Source organism: Scyliorhinus torazame, chromosome 5 (genome assembly GCF_047496885.1).
Source record: "Scyliorhinus torazame isolate Kashiwa2021f chromosome 5, sScyTor2.1, whole genome shotgun sequence".
NCBI lineage: Eukaryota > Metazoa > Chordata > Chondrichthyes > Carcharhiniformes > Scyliorhinidae > Scyliorhinus > Scyliorhinus torazame.
The window spans coordinates 34,861,352-34,881,639 of record NC_092711.1 but is presented as its reverse complement, the minus strand read 5'-3'; positions in this window follow the sequence as shown (position 1 = coordinate 34,881,639).

The following is a 20,288-nucleotide window of genomic DNA, read 5'->3' as shown; positions in this document are numbered from 1 at the left end:
CTCAGGCCCACATGTCTGTCCTTGGCCTGCTGCCAGAATGCAGAGAAGCCCAACGCAAGCTGGAGGAGCAACATCTCATCGTCCAATTAGGATGTAACTTTAATTTCAACAACTTTATTCTGGGAACTTTCTCCTCCATCTTAACGCTCTTGTTTTGGAATGTTCCTACTTTTTTGTCGAATGAAATGAGTCCGAATCTGGAGAGAGTCTATTCCGGCCAAGTGAACCCTGGGGAATGTCCAATGCCGGAGCGGGAATACTCCTGAGAAAAGCTTGGCAGGGATTCTTTCCAAACAGTGAGAGGATGGATTCCTGGGAACAGTGATGTTGGGATGTTCGAGACATGGCAATGGGGGATTCCCAGGAGCGGGTGCTGTACGAATGACTAAACCTGGGAGGGATGATCCCTCGGGATGTTCTGGAGACTGGACAGACTCTATTCTGGACAGGCTGGGCTGCACGGTAGCACAGTGGTTGGCACAGTTGATTCACAGCTCCAGGGTCCCAGGTTTGATTCCCGGCTTGGGTCACTGTCTGTGTGGAGTCTGCACTTTACCAACCGTGTCTGCGTGGGTTTCCACCGGGTGCTCCGGTTTCCTCCCACAGTAAAAAGATGTGCGGGTTAGGTGGATTGGCCAAGATAAATTGTGTTTAGTTTCTAAACAATTTTGATGGGGTCACTGGGTTATGGGGATGGGGTGGGCTGAACTGGTTTTCTCTTTCCAAGGGCCGGTGCAGACTCGATGGGCCGAATGGCCTCCTTTTGCACTGTACAGGCTATATTTCTATTCCTCCCATGGTTATGAAGTGGGAAGGTCCCGCGTTTGTTTTATTTTTCCCATTGCTCGCGGAGTATTCAAATAAACCAGGAGTGGGGTCCAATCCCATCAGAAATCCAATCCAGGGAACGGTCCAATCCGGGGTGTGGTCCAATAATTGAGCTGGGATGACAATCTCGGGTATGTTTGTATCCGGTTTGGGAAACCTGGCCGGCCTGAGTGAATCCTGTAAATCAGACTAAATGAGAAATGTAACCTCTCCCAAAGGTCTCTGAATTATAAACATTTTCCTACCACTGCCATCAAACTGACAGGGCTGCAATTCACACTTTCCCCTCATTCCCCACCTTTAACACTGGAGTTACATTTCCTACTCCCCTCTCTGCAATGTTAATCTCTGTGCCCACTCCTTTCCCAGCACTCCCACCCACCCACTGTCCATTATATTGATGCTGCAATTGTGTCCTGGTTCAGACAGGGAGATTCATTACCCAGTAATTTCCCGCGTCTCTCCTTTCTCTCTCTGACAGTTAATATACTGGGAATTGTGATTCTGTGTCGGGGGAAGTGTGGCCTCTCTACCTGCACCACTCGCTACCTGGTGGCCATGGCAACGGCGGATCTGCTGTTTATTATCACTAACCCCATACTGAACAGGATCAATGTTTATTATTTCCCCTGGAATTTCCTGGATCTCACCCCTGTGTGTCGTGTTAACTCTGTCCTGCTCTATGCAGCCAGGGACTGTTCTGTCTGGTTCACCCTCACTTTCTCCTTTGATCGATTTGTGGCCATTCGCTGCCAGAAACTGAAAAGTAAATATTGCACCGGGAAAACTGCGGCTGTGGTTCTGTCCACAAGCGGCCTCCTGCTCTGTGTGAAAAACATCCCCCGGTACTTTACATTGGAACCTGGGGGGATAATCGACAATGTCCAGTGGGACTGCGTCACAAAGAGCAGCGTCGTCACTGACCCGGGATGGGTTGGGTATCTCTGGTTTGATCAGGTTGTAACCCCATTGATGCCGTTCTGCTCAATCCTGTTGATCAACGCTCTGACAGTCAGACACATTTTACTCAGCAGTCGGGTCCGGAAGGCACTGAGGGCCCAGAGTCAGGGAGACAATCGCAGCGACCCAGAGATGGAGAGCAGAAGGAAGTCAATGATTTTACTCTTCAGCATCTCCGGAACTTTCATCCTCCTCTGGACCGCGTCTGTTATTAAATTTTTCTATATCGATGTGAGAGGATTATATCACATCACCGAGCCTCAATATACTTTACAACAAGTCGGATATATGCTGCAGGATTTAAATTGCTGCACAAACACATTTATTTATGTGGTGACTCAGTCCAGGTTCAGGGAGCAGATCAAGGTCGCGGTGAAATATCCAGTTACATCAATTATTAAATTAATGAGAAAATAAAACGGACAGAAAACCCCTCAGCCAATCAGGAGCTCCAGCCGCGGACTGACAGCCTCTCAGCCAATCAGGAGCTCCAGCCGCTGACTGACAGCCTCTCAGCCAATCAGGAGCTCCAGCCGCTGCAGACAGCCTCTCAGCCAATCAGGAGCTCCAGCCGCTGACTGACAGCCTCTCAGCCAATCAGGAGCTCCAGCCGCTGACTGACAGCCTCTCAGCCAATCAGGAGCTCCAGCCGCTGACTGACAGCCTCTCAGACAATCAGGAGCTCCAGCCGCTGACTGACAGCCTCTCAGCCAATCAGGAGCTCTAGCCGCTGATTGACAGTCTCTCAGCCAATCAGGAGTTCCAGCCGCTGACTGACAGTCTCTCAGCCAATCAGGAGCTCCAGCCGCCGACTGGCAGTCTCTCAGCCAATCAGGAGCTCCAGCCGCTAACTGACAGCCTCTCAGCCAATCAGGAGCTCCAGCCGCTGACTGACAGTCTCTCAGCCAATCAGGAGCTCCAGCCGCTGACTGACAGTCTCTCAGCCAATCAGGAGCCCCAACCGCTGACTGACAGCCTCTCAGCCAATCAGGATCTCCAGCCGCTGACTGACAGCCTCTCAGCCAATCAGGAGCTCCAACCGCTGACTGACAGCCTCTCAGCCAATCAGGAGCTCCAGCCGCTGACTGACAGCCTCTCAGCCAATCAGGAGCTCCATCCGCTGACTGACAGCCTCTCAGCCAATCAGGAGCTCCAGCCGCTGACTGACAGCCTCTCAGCCAATCAGGAGCTGTAGCCGCTGACTGACAGTCTCTCAGCCAATCAGGAGCTCCAGCCGCTGACTGACAGTCTCTCAGCCAATCAGGAGCTCCAGCCGCTGACTGACAGCCTCTCTGCCAATCAGGAGCTCCAGCCGCTGACTGAAACCATCTCAGCCAATCAGCAGCTCCAGCCGCTGACTGACACTCTCTCAGCCAATCAGGAGCTCCTGCCGCTGACTGACAGTCTCTCAGCCAATCAGGAGCTCCAGCCGCCGACTGACAGTCTCTCAGCCAATCAGTATCTCCTGGCGCTGACTGACAGCCTCTCAGCCAATCAGGAGCTGGGTCTGGGGCGTGGGGAACACTGACAGTGCTGGCTGTGTGGGGAGCACTGACAGTGCTGGCTGTGTGGGGAGCACTGACAGTGCTGGCTGTGTGGTGGGAGCACTGACAGTGCTAGCTGTGTGGGGAGCACTGACAGTGCTGGCTGTGTGGTGGGAGCACTGACAGTGCTGGCTGTGTGGTGGGGAGCACTGACAGTGCTGGCTGTGTGGTGGGAGAACTGACAGTGCTGGCTGTGTGGTGGGAGCATTGACAGTGCTGGCTGTGTGGGGAGCACTGACAGTGCTGGCTATGTGGTGGGAGCACTGACAGTGCTGGCTGTGTGGTGGGAGCACTGACAGTGCTGGCTGTGTGGTGGGGAGCACTGACAGTGCTGGCTGTGTGGTGGGAGCACTGACAGTGCTGGCTGTGTGGTGGGAGCACTGACAGTGCTGGCTGTGTGGTGGGGAGCACTGACAGTGCTGGCTGTGTGGTGGGAGCACTGACAGTGCTGGCTGTGTGGTGGGAGCACTGACAGTGCTGGCTGTGTGGTGGGAGCACTGACAGTGCTGGCTGTGTGGTGGGAGCACTGACAGTGCTGGCTGTGTGGTGGGAGCACTGACAGTGCTGGCTGTGTGGTGGGGAGCACTGACAGTGCTGGCTGTGTGGTGGGAGCACTGACAGTGCTGTCTGTGTGGTGGGAGCACTGACAGTGCTGGCTGTGTGGGGGGAGCACTGACAGTGCTGGCTGTGTGGTGGGGAGCACTGACAGTGCTGGCTGTGTGAGGGGAGCACTGACATGCTGGCTGTGTGGGTGGAGCACTGACAGTGCTGGCTGTGTGAGGGAGCACTGACAGTGCTGGCTGTGTGGGGGGAGCACTGTCAGTGCTGGCTGTGTGGGGGAGCACTGACAGTGCTGGCTGTGTGGTGGGAGCACTGACAGTGCTGGCTGTGTGGTGGGAGCACTGACAGTGCTGGCTGTGTGGAGGAGCACTGACAGTGCTGGCTGTGTGGGGGGATCACTGACAGTGCTGGCTGTGTGGGGTGGGAGCACTGACAGTGCTGGCTGTGTGGTGGGAGCACTGACAGTGCTGGCTGTATGGGGAGCACTGACAGTGCTGGCTGTGTGGGGGGGCACTGACAGTGCTGGTTGTGTGGTGGGAGCACTGACACTGCTGGCTGTGTGGGGTGGGAGCACTCACAGTGCTGGCTGTGTGGGGTGGGAGCACTGACAGTGCTGGCTGTGTGGTGGGAGCACTGACAGTGCTGGCTGTATGGGGGGAGCATTGACAGTGCTGGCTGTGTGGGGGGGGGGGCACTGACAGTGCTGGTTGTGTGGTGGGAGCACTGACAGTGCTGGCTGTGTGGTGGGAGCACTGACAGTGCTGGCTGTGTGGGGTGAGCACTGACAGTGCTGGTTGTGTGGTGGGAGCACTGACAGTGCTGGCTGTGTGGTGGGAGCACTGACAGCGCTGGCTGTGTGGTGCGAGCACTGGCAGTGCTGGCTGTGTGGGGGGAGCACTGACAGTGCTGGCTGTGTGGGGGAGCGCTGACAGTGCTGGCTGTGTGGTGGGAGCACTGACAGTGCTGGCTGTGTGGTGGGAGCACTGGCAGTGCTGGCTGTGTGGGGGGGAGCACTGACAGTGCTGGGTGTGTGGGGGGAGCACTGTCAGTGCTGGCTGAGTGGTGGGAGAACTGACAGTGCTGGCTGTGTGTGGGGGAGCACTGACAGTGCAGGCTGTGTGGGGGAGCACTGACAGTGCTGGCTGTGTGGGGGGAGCACTGACAGTGCTGGCTGTGTGGGGGAGCACTGACAGTGCTGGCTGTGCGGGGGAGCACTGACAGTGCTGGTTGTGTGGTGGGAGCACTGACAGTGCTGGCTGTGTGGGGGGAGCACTGACAGTGCTGGCTGTGTGGGGGGAGCACTGACAGTGCTGGCTGTGTGGGGAGCACTGACAGTGCTGGCTGTGTGGGGTGAGCACTGACAGTGCTGGCTGTGAGGTGGGAGCACTGACAGTGCTGGCTGTGTCGGGGGAGCACTGACAGTGCTGGCTGTTGGGGGAGCACTGACAGTGCTGGCTGTGTGCGTGGAGCACTGACAGTGCTGGCTGTGTGGGGAGCACTCACAGTGCTCGCTGTGTGGGGAGCACTGACAGTGCTGGCTGTGTGGGGTGAGCACTGACAGTGCTGGCTGTGAGGTGGGAGCACTGACAGTGCTGGCTGTGTCGGGGGAGCACTGACAGTGCTGGCTGTTGGGGGAGCACTGACAGTGCTGGCTGTGTGCGTGGAGCACTGACAGTGCTGGCTGTGTGGGGAGCACTCACAGTGCTCGCTGTGTGGGGTGAGCACTGACAGTGCTGGCTGTGGGGTGGGAGCACTGGCAGTGCTGGCTGTGTGGTGGGAGCACTGACAGTGCTGGCTGTGTGGTGGGAGCACTGACAGTGCTGGCTGTGTGTTCGGAGCACTGACAGTGCTGGCTGTGTGGGTGGAGCACTGGCAGTGCTTGCTGTCTGATGGGAGCACTGGCAGTGCTGGCTGTGTGGTGGGAGCACTGGCAGGGCTGGCTGTGTGGGGGGAGCACTGACAGTGCTGGCTGTGTGTTGGGAGCACTGACAGTGCTGGCTGTGTGGGGTGAGCACTGACAGTGCTGGCTGTGTGGGGGGAGCACTGACAGTGCTGGCTGTGTGGGGGGATCACTGGAAGGGCTGGCTGTGTGGGGGAGCACTGACAGTGCTGGCTGTGTGGAGGGAGCACTAACAGTGCTGGCTGTGTGGTGGGAGCACTGACAGTGCTGGCCGTGTGGTGGGAGCACGGGCAGTGCTGGCTGTGTGGTGGGAGCACTGGCAGTTCTGGCTGTGTGGGGGGAGCACTGACAGTGCTGGCTGTGCGGTGGGAGCACATTTATTTATGTGGTGACTCAGTCCAGGTTCAGGGAGCAGATCAAGATCGCGGTGAAATATCCGGTTGCATCAATTATTAAATTAATGAGAAAATAAAACTGACTGAAAGCCCCTCAGCCAATCAGGAGTTCCAACCGCTGACTGACAGTCTCTCAGCCAATCAGGAGCTCCAGCCGCTGACTGACAGTCACTCAGCCAATCAGGGGCTCCAGCCGCCGACTGGCAGTCTCTCAGCCAATCAGGAGTTCCAACCGCTGACTGACAGTCTCTCAGCCTATCAGTATCTCCTGGCGCTGACTGACAGCCTCTCAGCCAATCAGGAGCTGGGTCTGGGGCGTGGGGAACACTGACAGTGCTGGCTGTGTGGTGGGAGCACTGACAGTGCTGGCTGTATGGGGGGAGCATTGACAGTGCTGGCTGTGTTGGGGGGGGCACTGACAGTGCTGGTTGTGTGGTGGGAGCACTGACAGTGCTGGCTGTGTGGTGGGAGCACTGACAGTGCTGGCTGTGTGGGGTGAGCACTGACAGTGCTGGTTGTGTGGTGGGAGCACTGACAGTGCTGGCTGTGTGGTGGGAGCACTGACAGCGCTGGCTGTGTGGTGGGAGCACTGGCAGTGCTGGCTGTGTGGGGGAGCACTGACAGTGCTGGCTGTGTGTTCGGAGCACTGACAGTGCTGGCTGTGTGGGTGGAGCACTGGCAGTGCTTGCTGTCTGATGGGAGCACTGGCAGTGCTGTCTGTGTGGTGGGAGCACTGGCAGTGCTGGCTGTGTAGGGGGAGCACTGACAGTGCTGGCTGTGTGTTGGGAGCACTGACAGTGCTGGCTGTGTGGGGGGAGCACTGACAGTGCTGGCTGTGTGGGGGGATCACTGGAAGGGCTGGCTGTGTGGGGGAGCACTGACAGTGCTGGCTGTGTGGGGGGAGCACTAACAGTGCTGGCTGTGTGGTGGGAGCACTGACAGTGCTGGCCGTGTGGTGGGAGCACGGGCTGTGCTGGCTGTGTGGTGGGAGCACTGGCAGTTCTGGCTGTGTGGGGGGAGCACTGACAGTGCTGGCTGTGTGGGGAGCACTGACAGTGCTGGCTGTGCGGTGGGAGCACATTTATTTATGTGGTGACTCAGTCCAGGTTCAGGGAGCAGATCAAGATCGCGGTGAAATATCCGGTTGCATCAATTATTAAATTAATGAGAAAATGAAACTGACTGAAAGCCCCTCAGCCAATCAGGATTTCCAACCGCTGACTGACAGTCTCTCAGACAATCAGGAGCTCCAGCCGCTGACTGACAGTCTCTCAGCCAATCAGGGGCTCCAGCCGCCGACTGGCAGTCTCTCAGCCAATCAGGAGTTCCAACCGCTGACTGACAGTCTCTCAGCCTATCAGTATCTCCTGGCGCTGACTGACAGCCTCTCAGCCAATCAGGAGCTGGGTCTGGGGCGTGGGGAACACTGACAGTGCTGGCTGTGTGGTGGGAGCACTGACAGTGCTGGCTGTGTGGGGGAGCACTGACAGTGCTGGCTGTGTGGGGGAGCGCTGACAGTGCTGGCTGTGTGGTGGGAGCACTGACAGTGCTGGCTGTGTGGTGGTAGCACTGACAGTGCTGGCTGTGTGGGGGAGCGCTGACAGTGCTGGCTGTGTGGTGGGAGCACTGACAATGCTGGCTGTGTGGTGGGAACACTGACAGTGCTGGCTCTGTGGGGGAGCACTGACAGTGCTGGCTGCGTGGGGGAGCACTGACAGTGCTGGCTGTGTGGGGAGCACTGACAGTGCTGGCTCTGTGGGGGAGCACTGACATTGCTGGCTGTGTGGTGGGAGAACTGACAGTGCAGGCTGTGTGGGGGAGCACTGACTGTGCTGGCTGTGTGGTGGGAGAACTGACAGTGCAGGCTGTGTGGGGGGAGCACTGACAGTGCTGGCTGTGTGGGGGAGCACTGACAGTGCTGGCTGTGTGGGGGGAGCACTGACAGTGCTGGCTGTGTGGTGGGAGCACTGACAGTGCTGGCTGTGTGGGGGGAGCACTGACAGTGCTGGCTGTGGGGGGAGCACTGACAGTGCTGGCTGTGTGCGGGGAGCACTGACAGTGCTGGCTGTGTGGGGGAGCACTGACAGTGCTGGCTGTGTGGGGTGAGCACTGACAGTGCTGGCTGTGTGGGGGGTGCACTGACAGTGCTGGCTGTGTGGGGTGAGCACTGACAGTCCTGGCTGTGTGGGGGAGCACTGACAGTGCTGGCTGTGTGGTGGGAGCACTGACAGTGCTGGCTGTGTGGTGGGAGTACGGGCAGTGCTGGCTGTGTGGTGGGAGCACTGGCAGTGCTGGCTGTGTGGGGGGAGCACTGATAGTGCTGGCTGTGTGGGGAGCACTGACAGTGCTGGCTGTGTGGTGGGAGCACTAACAGTGCTGGCTGTGTGGGGGAGGACTGACAGTGCTGGCTGTGTGGGGCGAACTCTGACAGTGCTGGCTCTGTGGGGGAGCACTGACAGTGCTGGCTGTGTGGGGGGAGCACTGGCAGTGCTGGCTGTGTGGGGGGAGCACTGACAGTGCTGGCTGTGTGGGGGAGCACGGGCAGTGCTGGCTGTGTGAGGGAGCACTGACAGTGCTGGCTGTGTGGTGGAGCACTGACAGTGCTGGCTGTGTGGTGGGAGCACTGACAGTGCTAGCTGTGTGGGTGGAGGACTGACAGTGCTGGCTCTGTGGGGGAGCACTGACAGTGCTAGCTGTGTGAGGGGAGCACTGACAGTGCTGATTGTGTAGGGAGAGCACTGGCAGTGCTGGCTGTGTGAGGGGAGCACTGACAGTGCTGGTTGTGTGGTGGGAGCACTGACAGTGCTGGCTGTGTGGGGGAGCACTGACAGTGCTGGCTGTGTGGGGGAGCACTGACAGTGCTGGCTGTGTGATGGGAGCACTGACAGTGCTGGCTGTGTGGGGGGAGCACTGACAGTGCTGGCTGTGTGGTGGGAGCACTGACAGTGCTGGCTGTGTGGGGGGAGCACTGACAGTGCTGGCTGTGTGGTGGGAGCACTGACAGTGCTAGCTGTGTGGGTGGAGGACTGACAGTGCTGGCTCTGTGGGGGAGCACTGACAGTGCTGGCTGTGTGAGGGGAGCACTGACAGTGCTGGCTGGGTGGGGGGAGCACTGACAGTTCTGGCTGTGTGGGGGGAGCACTGGCAGTGCTGGCTGTGTGGGGGGAGCACTGACAGTGCTGGCTGTGTGGGGGAGCACTGACAGTGCTGGCTGTGTGGTGGGAGCACTGACAGTGCTGGCTGTGTGGTGGGAGCACTGACAGTGCTGTCTGTGTGGGGGAGCTCTGACAGTGCTGGCTGCGTGGGGGAGCACTGACAGTGCTGGCTGTGTGGGGAGCACTGACAGTGCTGGCTGTGTGGGGGTAACACTGACAGTGCTGGCTGTGTGGGGGGAGCACTGACAGTGCTGGCTGTGTGGAGGGAGCACTGACAGTGCTGGCTGTGTGGTGGGAGCACTGACAGTGCTGGCTGTGTGGTGGGAGCACTGACAGTGCTGGCTGTGTGGGGGGAGCACTGACAGTGCTGGCTGTGTGGGGAGCACTGACAGTGCTGGCTGTGTGGTGGAGCACTGACAGTGCTGGCTGTGTGGGGGGAGCACTGACATTGCTGGCTGTGGGGGAGCACTGACAGTGCTGGCTGTGTGGGGCGAGCACTGACAGTGCTGGCTGTGTGGGGGAGCACTGACAGTGCTTGCTGTCTGGGGGGAGCACTGACTGTGCTGGCGGTGTGGTGGGAGCACTGGCATTGCTGGCTGTGTGGGGGGAACACTGACAGTGCTGGCTGTGTGGTGGGAGCACTGACAGTGCTGAATGTGTGGGGGAGCACTGACAGTGCAGGCTGTGTGGGAGAGCACTGACAGTGCTGGCTGTGTGGGGGAGCACTGACAGTGCTGGCTGTGTGGGGGAGCACTGACAGTGCTGGCTGTGCGGGGGAGCACTGACAGTGCTGGTTGTGTGGGGGGAGCACTGACAGTGCTGGCTGTGTGGGGGAGCACTGACAGTGCTGGCTGTGTGGTGGGAGGACTGACAGTGCTGGCTGTGTTGGGGGAGCACTGACAGGGCTGGCTGTGTTGGGGAGCACTGACAGTGCTGGCTGTGTAGGGGGAGCACTGACAGTGCTGGCTGTGTGTTGGGAGCACTGACAGTGCTGGCTGTGTGGGGTGAGCACTGACAGTGCTGGCTGTGTGGTGGGAGCACTGACAGTGCTGGCTGTGTGGTGGGAGCACTGACAGTGCTAGCTGTGTGGGTGGAGGACTGACAGTGCTGGCTCTGTGGGGGAGCACTGACAGTGCTGGCTGTGTGAGGGGAGCACTGACAGTGCTGGCTGGGTGGGGGAGCACTGACAGTGCTGGCTGTGTGGGGGGATCACTGATAGTTCTGGCTGTGTGGGGGAGAACTGGCAGTGCTGGCTGTGTGGGGGGAGCACTGACAGTGCTGGCTGTGTGGGGGAGCACAGACAGTGCTGGCTGTGTGGTGGGAGCACTGACAGTGCTGGCTGTGTGGTGGGAGCACTGACAGTGCTGGCTGTGTGGGGGAGCTCTGACAGTGCTGGCTGCGTTTGGGAGCACTGACAGTGCTGGCTGTGTGGGGAGCACTGACAGTGCTGGCTGTGTGGGGGGAACACTGACAGTGCTGGCTGTGTGGGGGGAGCACTGACAGTGCTGGCTGTGTGGAGGGAGCACTGACAGTGCTGGCTGTGTGGTGGGAGCACTGACAGTGCTGGCTGTGTGTTGGGAGCACTGACAGTGCCGGCTGTGTGGGGGGAGCATTGACAGTGCTGGCTGTGTGGGGAGCACTGACAGTGCTGGCTTTGTGGTGGAGCACTGACAGTGCTGGCTGTGTGGGGGGAGCACTGACATTGCTGGCTGTGGGGGAGCACTGACAGTGCTGGCTGTGTGTGGGGAGCACTGACAGTGCTGGCTGTGTGGGGAGCACTGACAGTGCTGGCTGTGTGGGGGGAGCACTGACTGTGCTGGCGGTGTGGTGGGAGCACTGGCATTGCTGGCTGTGTGGGGGGAACACTGACAGTGCTGGCTGTGTGGTGGGAGCACTGACAGTGCTGGATGTGTGGGGGAGCACTGACAGTGCAGGCTGTGTGGGGGAGCACTGACAGTGCTGGCTGTGTGGGGGAGCACTGACAGTGCTGGCTGTGCGGGGGAGCACTGACAGTGCTGGTTGTGTGGGGGGAGCACTGACAGTGCTGGCTGTGTGGGGGAGCACTGTCAGTGCTGGCTGTGTGGTGGGAGGACTGACAGTGCTGGCTGTGTGGGGGTGCAGTGACAGTGCTGGCTGTGTGGGGTGAGCACTGACAGTGCTGGCTGTGTGGGGGGAGCACTGACAGTGCTGGCTGTGTGGGGAGCACTGACAGTGCTGGCTGTGTGGTGGGAGCACTAACAGTGCTGGCTGTGTGGGGGGGAGGACTGACAGTGCTGGCTGTGTGGGGCGAACTCTGACAGTGCTGGCTGTGTGGGGGGAGCACTGACAGTGCTGGCTGTGTGGGGGAGCACGGGCAGTGCTGGCTGTGTGAGGGAGCACTGACAGTGCTAGCTGTGTGGGTGGAGGACTGACAGTGCTGGCTCTGTGGGGGAGCACTGACAGTGCTAGCTGTGTGAGGGGAGCACTGACAGTGCTGGCTGTGTAGGGAGAGCACTGGCAGTGCTGGCTGTGTGAGGGGAGCACTGACAGTGCTGGTTGTGTGGTGGGAGCACTGACAGTGCTGGCTGTGTGGGGGAGCACTGACAGTGCTGGCTGTGTGGGGGAGCACTGACAGTGCTGGCTGTGTGAGGGGAGCACTGACAGTGCTGGCTGTGTGGGGGGAGCACTGACAGTGCTGGCTGTGTGGAGGGAGCACTGACAGTGCTGGCTGTGTGGGGGAGCACTGACAGTGCTGGCTGTGTGGGGGGAGCACTGACAGTGCTGGCTGTGTGGAGGGAGCACTGTCAGTGCTGGCTGTGTGGGGGAGCACTGACAGTGCTGGCTGTGTGGTGGGAGCACTGACAGTGCTAGCTGTGTGGGTGGAGGACTGACAGTGCTGGCTCTGTGGGGGAGCACTGACAGTGCTGGCTGTGTGAGGGGAGCACTGACAGTGCTGGCTGGGTGGGGGGAGCACTGACAGTGCTGGCTGTGTGGTGGGATCACTGACAGTTCTGGCTGCGTGGGGGAGCACTGGCAGTGCTGGCTGTGTGGGGGGAGCACTGACAGTGCTGGCTGTGTGGGGGAGCACTGACAGTGCTGGCTGTGTGGTGGGAGCACTGACAGTGCTGGCTGTGTGGTGGGAGCACTGACAGTGCTGTCTGTGTGGGGGAGCTCTGACAGTGCTGGCTGCGTGGGGGAGCACTGACAGTGCTGGCTGTGTGGGGAGCACTGACAGTGCTGGCTGTGTGGGTGGAACACTGACAGTGCTGGCTGTGTGGGGGGAGCACTGACAGTGCTGGCTGTGTGGAGGGAGCACTGACAGTGCTGGCTGTGTGGTGGGAGCACTGACAGTGCTGGCTGTGTGGTGGGAGCACTGACAGTGCTGGCTGTGTGGGGGGAGCACTGACAGTGCTGGCTGTGTGGGGAGCACTGACAGTGCTGGCTGTGTGGTGGAGCACTGACAGTGCTGGCTGTGTGGGGGGAGCACTGACATTGCTGGCTGTGGGGGAGCACTGACTGTGCTGGCTGTGTGGGGGGAGCACTGACAGTGCTGGCTGTGTGGGGAGCACTGACAGTGCTTGCTGTGTGGGGGGAGCACTGACTGTGCTGGCGGTGTGGTGGGAGCACTGGCATTGCTGGCTGTGTGGGGGGAACACTGACAGTGCTGGATGTGTGGGGGAGCACTGACAGTGCAGGCTGTGTGGGGGAGCACTGACAGTGCTGGCTGTGTGGGGGAGCACTGACAGTGCTGGCTGTGTGGGGGAGCACTGACAGTGCTGGCTGTGCGGGGGAGCACTGACAGTGCTGGTTGTGTGGGGGGAGCACTGACAGTGCTGGCTGTGTGGGGGAGCACTGACAGTGCTGGCTGTGTGGTGGGAGGACTGACAGTGCTGGCTGTGTTGGGGGAGCACTGACAGTGCTGGCTGTGTTGGGGAGCACTGACAGTGCTGGCTGTGTAGGGGGAGCACTGACAGTGCTGCCTGTGTGTTGGGAGCACTGACAGTGCTGGCTGTGTGGGGTGAGCACTGACAGTGCTGGCTGTGTGGTGGGAGCACTGACAGTGCTGGCTGTGTGGGGGAGCACTGACAGTGCTGGCTGAGTGGTGGGAGCACTGACAGTGCTAGCTGTGTGGGTGGAGGACTGACAGTGCTGGCTCTGTGGGGGGAGCACTGACAGTGCTGGCTGTGTGAGGGGAGCACTGACAGTGCTGGCTGGGTGGGGGGAGCACTGACAGTGCTGGCTGTGTGGGGGGATCACTGACATTTCTGGCTGTGTGGGGGAGCACTGGCAGTGCTGGCTGTGTGGGGGGAGCACTGATAGTGCTGGCTGTGTGGGGGAGCACTGACAGTGCTGGCTGTGTGGTGGGAGCACTGACAGTGCTGGCTGTGTGGTGGGAGCACTGACAGTGCTGGCTGTGTGGGGGAGCTCTGACAGTGCTGGCTGCGTGGGGGAGCACTGACAGTGCTGGCTGTGTGGGGAGCACTGACAGTGCTGGCTGTGTGGGGGGAACACTGACAGTGCTGGCTGTGTGGGTGGAGCACTGACAGTGCTGGCTATGTGGAGGGAGCACTGACAGTGCTGGCTGTGTGGTGGGAGCACTGACAGTGCTGGCTGTGTGGTGGGAGCACTGACAGTGCTGGCTGTGTGGGGGAGCACTGACAGTGCTGGCTGTGTGGGGAGCACTGACAGTGCTGGCTGTGTGGTGGAGCACTGACAGTGCTGGCTGTGTGGGGGGAGCACTGACATTGCTGGCTGTGGGGGAGCACTGACAGTGCTGGCTGTGTGGGGGGAGCACTGACAGTGCTGGCTGTGTGGGGAGCACTGACAGTGCTGGCTGTGTGGGGGGAGCACTGACTGTGCTGGCGGTGTGGTGGGAGCACTGGCATTGCTGGCTGTGTGGGGGGAACACTGACAGTGCTGGCTGTGTGGTGGGAGCACTGACAGTGCTGGATGTGTGGGGGAGCACTGACAGTGCAGGCTGTGTGGGGGAGCACTGCCAGTGCTGGCTGTGTGGGGGAGCACTGACAGTGCTGGCTTTGCGGGGGAGCACTGACAGTGCTGGTTGTGTGGGGGGAGCACTGACAGTGCTGGCTGTGTGGGGGAGCACTGACAGTGCTGGCTGTGTGGTGGGAGGACTGACAGTGCTTGCTGTGTGGGGGAGCACTGACAGTGCTGGCTGTGTGCGGGAGCACTGACAGTGCTGGCTGTGTAGGGGGAGCACTGACAGTGCTGGCTGTGTGTTGGGAGCACTGACAGTGCTGGCTGTGTGGGGTGAGCACTGACAGTGCTGGCTGTGTGGTGGGAGCACTGACAGTGCTGACTGTGTGGGGGGAGCACTGACAGTGCTGGCTGTGGGGGGAGCACTGACAGTGCTGGCTGTGTGTGGGGAGCACTGACAGTGCTGGCTGTGTGGGGAGCACTCACAGTGCTGGCTGTGTGGGGTGAGCACTGACAGTGCTGGCAGTGGGGTGGGAGCACTGACAGTGCTGGCTGTGTGGGAGAGCACTGACAGTGCTGGCTGTGTGGTGGGAGCACTGACAGTGCTGGCTGTGTGGTGGGAGCACTGACAGTGATGGCTGTGTGGGTGGGAGCACTGACAGTGCTGGCTGTGTGGTGGGAGCACTGACAGTGCTGGCTGTGTGTTCGGAGCACTGACAGTGCTGGCTGTGTGGGTGGAGCACTGGCAGTGCTTGCTGTGTGATGGGAGCACTGGCAGTGCTGGCTGTGTGGTGGGAGCACTGGCAGTGCTGGCTGTGTGGGGGGAGCACTGACAGTGCTGGCTGAGTGTTGGGAGCACTGACAGTGCTGGCCGTGTGGGGTGAGCACTGACAGTGCTGGCTGTGTGGGGGGAGCACTGACAGTGCTGGCTGTGTGGGTGGAGCACTGACAGTGCTGGCTGTGTGGGGGGAGCACTGACAGTGCTGGCTGTGTGGTGGGAGCACTGACAGTGCTGGCTGTGTGGTGGGAGCCCGGGCAGAGCTGGCTATGTGGTGGGAGCACTGGCAGTGCTGGCTGTGTGTGGGGAGCACTGACAGTGCTGGCTGTGTGGGGAGCACTGACAGTGCTGGCTGTGCGGTGTGAGCACATTTATTTATGTGGTGACTCAGTCCAGGTTCAGGGAGCAGATCAAGATCGCGGTGAAATATCCGGTTGCATCAATTATTAAATTAATGAGAAAATAAAACTGACTGAAAGCCCCTCAGCCAATCTGGAGTTCCAACCGCTGACTGACAGTCTCTCAGCCAATCAGGAGCTCCAGCCGCTGACTGACAGTCTATCAGCCAATCAGGAGCTCCAGCCGCCGACTGTTAGTCTCTCAGCCAATCAGGAGCTCCAACCGCTGACTGACAGTCTCTTAGCCTATCAGTATCTCCTGGCGCTGACTGACAGCCTCTCAGCCAATCAGGAGCTGGGTCTGGGGCGTGGGGAACACTGACAGTGATGGCTGTGTGGTGGGGAGCACTGACAGTGCTGGCTGTGTGGTGGGAGCACTGACAGTGCTGGCTGTGTGGGGGAGCACTGACAGTGCTGGCTGTGTGGTAGGAGCACTGACAGTGCTGGCTGTTTGTGGGAGCACTGACAGTGCTGGCTGTGTGGGGGGAGCACTGACAGTGCTCGCTGTGTGGGGTGAGCACTGACAGTGCTGGCTGTGTGGTGGGAGCACTGACAGTGCTGGCTGTGTGGGGGGAGCACTGACAGTGCTGGCTGTGGGGGGAGCACTGACAGTGCTGGCTGTTTGCGGGGAGCACTGACAGTGCTGGCTGTGTGGGGGAGCACTGACAGTGCTGGCTGTGTGGGGTGAGCACTGACAGTGCTGGCTGTGTGGGGGAGCACTGACAGTGCTGGCTGTGTGGGGTGAGCGCTGATAGTGCTGGCTGTGTGGGGGGAGCACTGACAGTGCTGGCTGTGTGGTGGGAGCACTGGCAGTGCTGGCTGTGTGGGGGGAGCACTGACAGTGCTGGCTGTGTGGGGAGCACTGACAGTGCTGGCTGTGTGGTGGGAGCACTAACAGTGCTGTCTGTGTGGGAGCACTGGCAGTGCTGGCTGTGTGGGGGGAGGACTGACAGTGCTGGCTGTGTGGGGCGAACTCTGACAGTGCTGGCTCTGTGGGGGAGCGCTGATAGTGCTGGCTGTGTGGGGGGAGCACTGACAGTGCTGGCTCTGTGGGGGAGCACTGACAGGGCTGGCTGTGTGTGGGAGCACTGGCAGTGCTGGCTGTGTGGGGGGAGCACTGACAGTGCTGGCTGTGTGGGGGAGCACTAAGAGTGCTGGCTTTGTGGTGGGAGCACTGACAGTGCTGGCTGTGTGGTGGAGCACTGACAGTGCTGGCTGTGTGGTGGGAGCACTGACAGTGCTAGCTGTGTGGGTGGAGGACTGACAGTGCTGGCTCTGTGGGGGAGCACTGACAGTGCTGGCTGTGTGAGGGGAGCACTGACAGTGCTGGCTGTGTAGGGGAGCACTGGCAGTGCTGGCTGTGTGGGGGGAGCACTGACAGTGCTGGCTGGGTGGGGGGAGCACTGACAGTGCTGGCTGTGTGGGGGAGCACTAAGAGTGCTGGCTTTGTGGTGGGAGCACTGACAGTGCTGGCTGTGTGGTGGAGCACTGGCAGTGCTGGCTGTGTGGGGGGAGCACTGGCAGTGCTGGCTGTGTGGGGGAGCACTGACAGTGCTGGCTGTGTGGGGGAGCACTAAGAGTGCTGGCTTTGTGGTGGGAGCACTGACAGTGCTGGCTGTGTGGTGGAGCACTGGCAGTGCTGGCTGTGTGGGGGGTGCACTGGCAGTGCTGGCTGTGTGGGGGAATCACTGACAGTTCTGGCTGTGTGGGGGAGCACTGACAGTGCTGGCTGTGTGGTGGGAGCGCTGACAGTGCTGGCTGTGTGGGGGAGCTCTGACAGTGCTGGCTGTGTGGGGGAACACTGACAGTGCTGGTTGTGTGGGGGAGCACTGACGGTGCTGGCTGTGTGGGGAGCACTGACAGTGCTGGTTGTGTGGTGGGAGCACTGACAGTGCTGGCTGTGTGGGGGAGCACTGACAGTGCTGGCTGTGGGGGGAGCACTGACAGTGCTGGCTGTGTGGGGGGAACACTGACAGTGCTGGCTGTGTGGGGGGAGCACTGACAGTGCTGGCTGTGTGGAGGGAGCACTGACAGTGCTGGCTGTGTGGTGGGAGCACTGACAGTGCTGGCTGTGTGGGGGAGCACTGACAGTGCTGGCTGTGTGATGGGAGCACTGACAGTGCTGGCTGTGTGGGGAGCACTGACAGTGCTTGCTGTGTGGGGGGAGCACTGACTGTGCTGGCGGTGTGGTGGGAGCACTGGCATTGCTGGCTGTGTGGGGGAACACTGACAGTGCTGGCTATGTGGTGGGAGCACTGACAGTGCTGGATGTGTGGGGGAGCACTGACAGTGCTGGCTATGTGTGGGGGAGCACTGACAGTGCTGGCTGTGTGGGGGGAGCCCTGTCAGTGCTGGCTGTGTGGTGGGAGCACTGACAGTGCTCGCTGTGTGGGGGAGCACTGACAGTGCTGGCTGTGTGGGGGGAGCACTGACAGTGCTGGCTGTGTGGGGGAGCACTGACAGTGCTGGCTGTGTGTTGGGAGCACTGACAGTGCTGGCTGTGTGGTGGGAGCACGGGCAGAGCTGGCTATGTGGTGGGAGCACTGGCAGTGCTGGCTGTGTGTGGGGAGCACTGACAGTGCTGGCTGTGTGGGGAGCACTGACAGTGCTGGCAGTGCGGTGGGAGCACATTTATTCATGTGGTGACTCAGTCCAGGTTCAGGGAGCAGATCAAGATCGCGGTGAAATATCCGGTTGGATCAATTATTAAATTAATGAGAAAATAAAACTGACTGAAAGCCCCTCAGCCAATCTGGAGTTCCAACCGCTGACTGACAGTCTCTCAGCCAATCAGGAGCTCCAGCCGCTGACTGACAGTCTCTCAGCCAATCAGGAGCTCCAGCCGCCGACTGTTAGTCTCTCAGCCAATCAGGAGCTCCAACCGCTGACTGACAGTCTCTCAGCCTATCAGTATCTCCTGGCGCTGACTGACAGCCTCTCAGCTAATCAGGAGCTGGGTCTGGGGCGTGGGGAACACTGACAGTGCTGGCTGTGTGGTGGGGAGCACTGACAGTGCTGGCTGTGTGGTGGGAGCACTGACAGTGCTGGCTGTGTGGGGGAGCACTGACAGTGCTGGCTGTGTGGTAGGAGCACTGACAGTGCTCGCTGTGTGGGGTGAGCACTGACAGTGCTGGCTGTGTGGTGGGAGCACTGACAGTGCTGGCTGTGTGGGGGGAGCACTAACAGTGCTGGCTGTGGGGGAGCACTGACAGTGCTGGCTGTGTGCGGGGAGCACTGACAGTGCTGGCTGTGTGGGGGAGCACTGACAGTGCTGGCTGTGTGGGGTGAGCACTGACAGTGCTGGCTGTGTGGGGAGCACTGACAGTGCTGGCTGTGTGGGGTGAGCGCTGACAGTGCTGGCTGTGTGGGGGGAGCACTGACAGTGCTGGCTGTGTGGTGGGAGCACTGGCAGTGCTGGCTGTGTGGGGGGAGCACTGACAGTGCTGGCTGTGTGGGGAGCACTGACAGTGCTGGCTGTGTGGTGGGAGCACTAACAGTGCTGTCTGTGTGGGAGCACTGGCAGTGCTGGCTGTGTGGGGGGAGGACTGACAGTGCTGGCTGTGTGGGGCGAACTCTGACAGTGCTGGCTCTGTGGGGGAGCACTGACAGTGCTGGCTGTGTGTGGGGAGCACTGGCAGTGCTAGCTGTGTGGGGGGAGCACTGACAGTGCTGGCTGTGTGGGGGAGCACTAAGAGTGCTGGCTTTGTGGTGGGAGCACTGACAGTGCTGGCTGTGTGGTGGAGCACTGACAGTGCTGGCTGTGTGGTGGGAGCACTGACAGTGCTAGCTGTGTGGGTGGAGGACTGACAGTGCTGGCTCTGTGGGGGAGCACTGACAGTGCTGGCTGTGTGAGGGGAGCACTGAAATTGCTGGCTGTGTAGGTGGGGCACTGGCAGTGCTGGCTGTGTGGGGGGAGCACTGACAGTGCTGGCTGGGTGGGGGGAGCACTGACAGTGCTGGCTGTGTGGGGGGATCACTGACAGTTCTGGCTGTGTGGGGGAGCACTGACAGTGCTGGCTGTGTGGTGGGAGCACTGACATTGCTGGCTGTGTGGGGGAGCACTGGCAGTGCTGGCTGTGTGGGGGGAGCACAGACAGTGCTGGCTGTGTGGGGGAGCACTGACAGTGCTGGCTGTGTCGTGGGAGCACTGACAGTGCTGGCTGTGTGGTGGGAGCGCTGACAGTGCTGGCTGTGTGGGGGAGCTCTGACAGTGCTGGCTGTGTGGGGGAGCACTGACAGTGCTGGCTGTGTGGGGGAGCACTGACGGTGCTGGCTGTGTGGGGAGCACTGACAGTGCTGGCTGTGTGGTGGGAGCACTGACAGTGCTGGCTGTGTGGGGGAGCACTGACAGTGCCGGCTGTGGGGGGAGCACTGACAGTGCTGGCTGTGTGGGGGGAACACTGACAGTGCTGGCTGTGTGAGGGGAGCACTGACAGTGCTGGCTGTGTGGAGGGAGCACTGACAGTGCTGGCTGTGTGGTGGGAGCACTGACAGTGCTGGCTGTGTGGGGGAGCACTGACAGTGCTGGCTGTGTGGTGGGAGCACTGACAGTGCTGGCTGTGTGAGGGGAGCACTGACAGTGCTGGCTGTGTGGGGAGCACTGACAGTGCTGGCTGTGGGGGAGCACTGACAGTGCTGGCTGTGTGGGGGGAGCACTGATAGTGCTGGCTGTGTGGGGAGCACTGACAGTGCTGGCTGTGTGGTGGGAGCACTGACAGTGCTGGCTGTGTGGAGGGAGCACTGGCAGTGCTGGCGGTGTGGGGGGAGCACTGACAGTGCTGGCTGTGTGGGGGAGCACTGACAGTGCTGGCTGTTTCGTGGGAGCACTGACAGTGCTGGCTGTGTGGTGGGA